This window comes from Lepus europaeus, chromosome 16 (assembly GCF_033115175.1).
Source record: "Lepus europaeus isolate LE1 chromosome 16, mLepTim1.pri, whole genome shotgun sequence".
NCBI lineage: Eukaryota > Metazoa > Chordata > Mammalia > Lagomorpha > Leporidae > Lepus > Lepus europaeus.
Genome location: NC_084842.1, coordinates 82,386,828 through 82,392,159, shown reverse-complemented (window position 1 = coordinate 82,392,159; position 5,332 = coordinate 82,386,828). Strand labels below are relative to the sequence as shown.

General features: G+C 39.1%; 1 non-coding gene across 1 annotated transcript; it reads left to right on the top strand.

Annotated features, from left to right (window-relative positions):
* Window positions 1–430: 430 nt before the first annotated feature.
* On the top strand, window positions 431–535 carry LOC133775554 (U6 spliceosomal RNA). Its single transcript, XR_009868281.1, has one exon. It is a non-coding gene; the product is annotated as a U6 spliceosomal RNA (small nuclear RNA).
* The last annotated feature ends 4,797 nt before the right edge of the window (window positions 536–5,332 follow it).

Genomic DNA, 5,332 nt, shown 5'->3' with positions numbered 1-5,332 from the left:
AAATCTATTGTATCTGAAATGGACAGCTTTTCACTTGATTACTATTAATATCCCTTGCCTATATTCCTACTAGGCAGTGATGTTTTCTGCTTTTTCTTGTTGAACTCTTTATTTAGTAGAGTATTAAACCTTTGACTATAATGTAAGTTAAAAATATATTGTCTCAAATATTAAGAAAAAAAGAGATAAAAAAGAAAGAAAATAGGAAAGAAGGAAGGAAAGGGGAGAGAGGGAGGATTGGAAGTAGCATTATATTCCTAGAATTGTATCTAGGAAATATAGTGAATCTATTCTTTGTATTAACCACATTAATATGAGAATTCTATTGCGCTAATTAGCATGGATTTGCTGTGACACTAGAAAACTAATATATTAATAAATCCCTTTAAAGAAAAGAGGCAACAGGACATAAATGAAAAGATATACTCATGCTCACTTTGGTAGAGCATATACTAAAACTGGAATGATATAGAGAAAATTAGCATGGTCTTCAATCGAGGTTGACATGCAAATCTGTAAAGGATTCTGTAGTTTTAGGCAAAGACTTCTTGGAAAAGACCCCAAAAGCACAGGCAATCAGAGCCAAAATTGACATATGGGATTACATCAAGGTGAGAAGCTTCTGCACTGCAAAAACTCACTCAGAAAAGTGAAGAGGAAACTGACAGAATGGGATAAAATATTTGCAAACTATGCAGCAAAAGGTTAATATCAACAATCTATAAAAAGCTCAAGAAATTCAATAACAATAAAGCAAAGAAACCAGTAAGAAATGGGTAAAGGACTTGAACCAGCATTTTTCAAAAGACGAAATCCAAATGGCCAACAGACACTTCGAATGGCTCTCATACTGAAACCAGTGAATGACAAATGCTGGTTAGGATTTTGGGGAAAAGATACCCTGGTCCACTGTTTGTGGGAATGTAAACTGGTACATCTACTGTGGAAGACAGTATGGAGATACCTCAGAAATCTGAATATAGACCTATCATATGATCCAGCTGTCCCACTCCTGGACATTTACCCAAATCAAAAGAAATCCCCACATGAAATGGTTATCTGTACCCCCATGGTCATTTCAGCATGATTCACAGTAGCTAAGATATGGAATAAACCAGGTGTCTATCAACTGTTAACTGGATTAAAAAAAATCATGGTATATACACACTATGGAGCACTACTCAGCTGTTTAAGAAAAAAAAAAGCTAAATCCAATCTGTTACAACAAGATGGACAACTGGAAACCAATATATTTAGTGAAATAAGCCAGTCCCAAAAAGACAGATATCATATGTTTTCCCTGATCCAAGGTAACTAATAGAGTAGTTGAAATTCAGTGTATTGGAATAAAATAGGCATTTTGAAATTCTATGATTGTTTATAGCCCTTTTTCTTCTGTTAAGGAACAGTTTTTTTTTTTTCTCTCTCTCTCTTCATACTATTTGTTGAACTCACTTAGAGTAGGGTTAACTATTTATCATTAAGTATACTTAAAATTGATCCTTGTAAAAATTAAGAGTGGGAATATGAGAGGGAGCAGGGGAAACGGGTTGGAACATAGGTGAATATATGAAATATATTAAAATTATGTAACAAATAACATTTTGAGAAAAGTAAAAAAAGAACTACTCATCTGTATTATTCCACTCTTCCTTTCTCTTTGCATCTTCCTATGTATCTCCAATTATAAATTCTAAGTTTGTGCTCCCTCAAGCTTGCTTCATTGAAAACACATATTACAGTTAATGTTATGTCAAATCAACTTAACTGCACTTCCTTGTTTTTCTTCTTTATATTCTGTAATTTCTAAAGATTTATTGATTTACTTGACAGGCAGAGCTGCAGAGAGAGAGGAGAGACAGAGACAGATCCTCAATCTGCCAATCCACTTATTTGGCATGTGTCCTGAGTTGTTTAAGAAAATAATTTGGAAAACCCCTCAGAAAAATACTTAATAAGTAGTCACTGGTAAAGGTTACTTAAGTAAACAAGTAGACATAATTGATTTCCTAAATTGTGGTTAATACTAAGGATGAATTTTGGGGCAGTGGCTCACACTGATAACTGGAACCCATATTATAAAAAGAATGACACTTCAAGTCTACATCCTTTTGGATAGTCAAAATTAGCGCTATATCATGAAATACATAAAATTGCTAAATAATAATCCCTTACAATTATATATCTTCTTAAAACTTTTAGATTATTTCCAAATCTTCTAAGAACTTATTTTAAACATTTATAACAGCACTCCTGATTTACAAAGAAGACAAACTGACACAAAAGAAAATGACTTTCCTCAAGTCTAAGAGTTAGTAAATGAGAGAGTTATTCCTCAATTCTATATTTTACTACTCACTACCTGCTTAGTTTTTGTGAAGTTTTTTCTTCAATGAAAAATTATCTGTATCTTAGTTTCAAAGTTTTGCTTAATAGTTTATTATCAATAATATTTATCTCTATTTCTAAGAATAAAAGCATAATCCTGGCCCTGGCTTTTGCACATTTGTGTAAGGAAAACTGGATAAACAAGCAAATACATTTACCTTTTGAGATTACACATACTTTTTTTTTTGACAGTTAGAGTTAGACAGTGAGAGAGAGACAGAGAGAAAGGTCTTCCTTTCCTATTGGCTCACCTCCCAAATGGCCGCTACAGCCAATGTGCTGCGGCCAGCGTGCTGTGCCAATCTGAAGCCAGGAGCCAGCCAGGTGCTTCCTCCTGGTTTCCCATGTAGGTGAAAGGCCCAAGGACCTGGGCCATCCTCCACTGCCTTCCCGGGCCACAGCAGAGAGCTGCACTGGAAGAAGAGCAACTAGGACAGAATCCAGTGCCCCAACCGGGACTAGAACCCTGGGTGCCAGTGCCACAGGCGGAGGATTAGCCTAGTGAGCTGTGGCTCTGGCTGAGATTACACATACTTTCAATGAACAGACATTTAATGCGTATCTACACTGTGACAAGATCTAGATTAGTAAGTTGAATGTATAAGAACTCGTCATCTTTAGGAGTTCAAATTCATATAAGGAGACAAAGAATATTGCCAACATTTAGTTTTAGAATTAAATGCAGAACTTACATCTCCTCCCTCTCTTATTCCCACTCTTATATTTAACAGGGATCACTTTTCAGTTAAATTTAAACACCCAAGAATAATTGTGTGTTAATTAAAGAGTTCTATTGGTATTAAAAATACTAAAAGGGATAAATACTAAAAAGGGATAAAGTATTAAGTTGTTCCTCGAGAGTCAGGACAAGGGCTGATCAAGTCACTGTTTCTCATAGTGTCCATTTCACTTCAACAGGTTTCCTTTTTAGTGCTCGGTTAGTTGTCACCAATCAGGGAGAACATATGATATTTGTCCCTTAGGGACTGGCTTATTTCACTCAGCATGATGTTTTCCAGATTCCTCCATTTTTTTTTTTGACAGGCAGAGTGGACAGTGAGAGAGAGACAGAGAGAAAGGTCTTCCTTTTTGCCGTTGGTTCACCCTCCAATGGCCGCCGCGGTAGGCGCGCTGCGGCCGGCGCACTGCGCTGATCCGATGGCAGGAGCCAGGTGCTTCTCCTGGTCTCCCATGCGGGTGCAGGGCCCAAGGACTTGGGCCATCCTCCACTGCACTCCCTGGCCACAGCAGAGAGCTGGCCTGGAAGAGGGGCACCCGGGACAGGATCCGTACCCCGACTGGGACTAGAACCCGGTGTGTCGGCGCCGCAAAATGACCGGATTTTATTTTTTTAACTGCTGTATAGTATTCTATAGAGTAAATGTCCCATAATTTCTTTATCCAGTCTACTGTTGATGGGCATTTAGGCTGATTCCAGGTCTTAGCTTTTTTAGTGAATTGAGCTGCAATAAACATTGCAATAAACATTGAGGTGCAGACAGCTCTTTTATTTGCCAATTTAATTTCCTTTGGGTGAATTTCAAGGAGTGAGATGGCTGGGTTGTATGGTAGGGTTATATTCAGGTTTCTGAGGAATCTCCAAACTGACTTCCATAGTGGCTTTACCAGTTTGCATTCCCACCAACAGTGGGTTAGTGTCCCTTTTCCCCCACATCCTCTCCAGCATCTATTGTTGGTAGATTTCTGAATGTGAGCCATTCTCACCGGGGTGAGGTGAAACCTCATTGTGGTTTTGATTTGCATTTCCCTGATTCCTAGTGATCCTGAACATTTTTTCATGTGTCTGTTGGCCATTTGGATTTCCTCTTTTGAAAAATGTCTATTTAGGTCCTTTGCCCATCTCTTTCGTGGGTTGTTTGTTTTGTTGTTGTGGAGTTTCTTGATTTCTTTGTAGATTCTGGTTATTAATCCTTTATTGGTTGCATAGTTTGCAAATATTTTTTTCCCATTCTGTCGGTTGCCTCTTCACTTTCCTGACTGTTTCTTTTGCAGTACAGAAACTTTTCAATTTGATGTAATTCCAACTGTTAATTTTGGCTTTGACTGCCTGTGCCTCCTGGGTCTTTTCCAAGACGTCTTTGCCAGTGCCAATATCTTGCAGGGTTTCTCCAATATTCTCTGCTACACCCACAGCTGTCCCATCTGCGTAGCAAAACTGCTGCCATGTTGGGACCCTCAGGCTGGAGGGGTGGGGTCAGTGCTCCGCGGAGTGAAGCCCCAGGCAGTTCCCATGCAGTCAGCGGTCGTCATGGCCCCTGGCGGCTAGAAAGGCACGAAACTGCCAGCTTGGCTCAGAGAACTTTCCTTGCTGTTGCTTTTGTTTAATTTTAGCAGTGCTTTTTCATTGTGCTATGTGCAGTCAAGTGGGGTACAGGTGGGACACCAGGATTCAATAAACTTTACCTCCGGGAACATATCCTTGTGGGCACCGCTATTCATCCAGGCTGTGCACAATGCAGCCTGGGCATTGACCTCAAATAACACTCTGGGAACATTGCTCGATCCCACGGAGCAGCTGGAGCTGCTTAGCTTTGATGAAGGAGATGGCACGGCAGAAGCCCACTTGGAGATGTTGTTAGGAAATGTGCACGCCCAAAAAAGATTCCAAAAGAGAGCAAGAATTAGCAAAGATTCCCAAGAGAATTTTGCCAAAAGAATATAAACAATATCTAACTAGTGGGCAGTGGTGGACTCGTCCTCAGTGGGCCCCGCAAGCGGGAAAATATTTACCCCCTCTAGTTATTATTCAGGTAGCAAATTAGAGTGTGTGAGAGGAGGTTGAGATAAAATGATCAAGAAATTTATAAAAGAAAAATTGTCTTTAAGTTAAAAAATGAACTCTCTGTGACCTTTCATAAAAGTGCAAAAACGATTCTCACGGCACATGTAGATTGAAAAACCGAAACCACTATTGTCTCACATG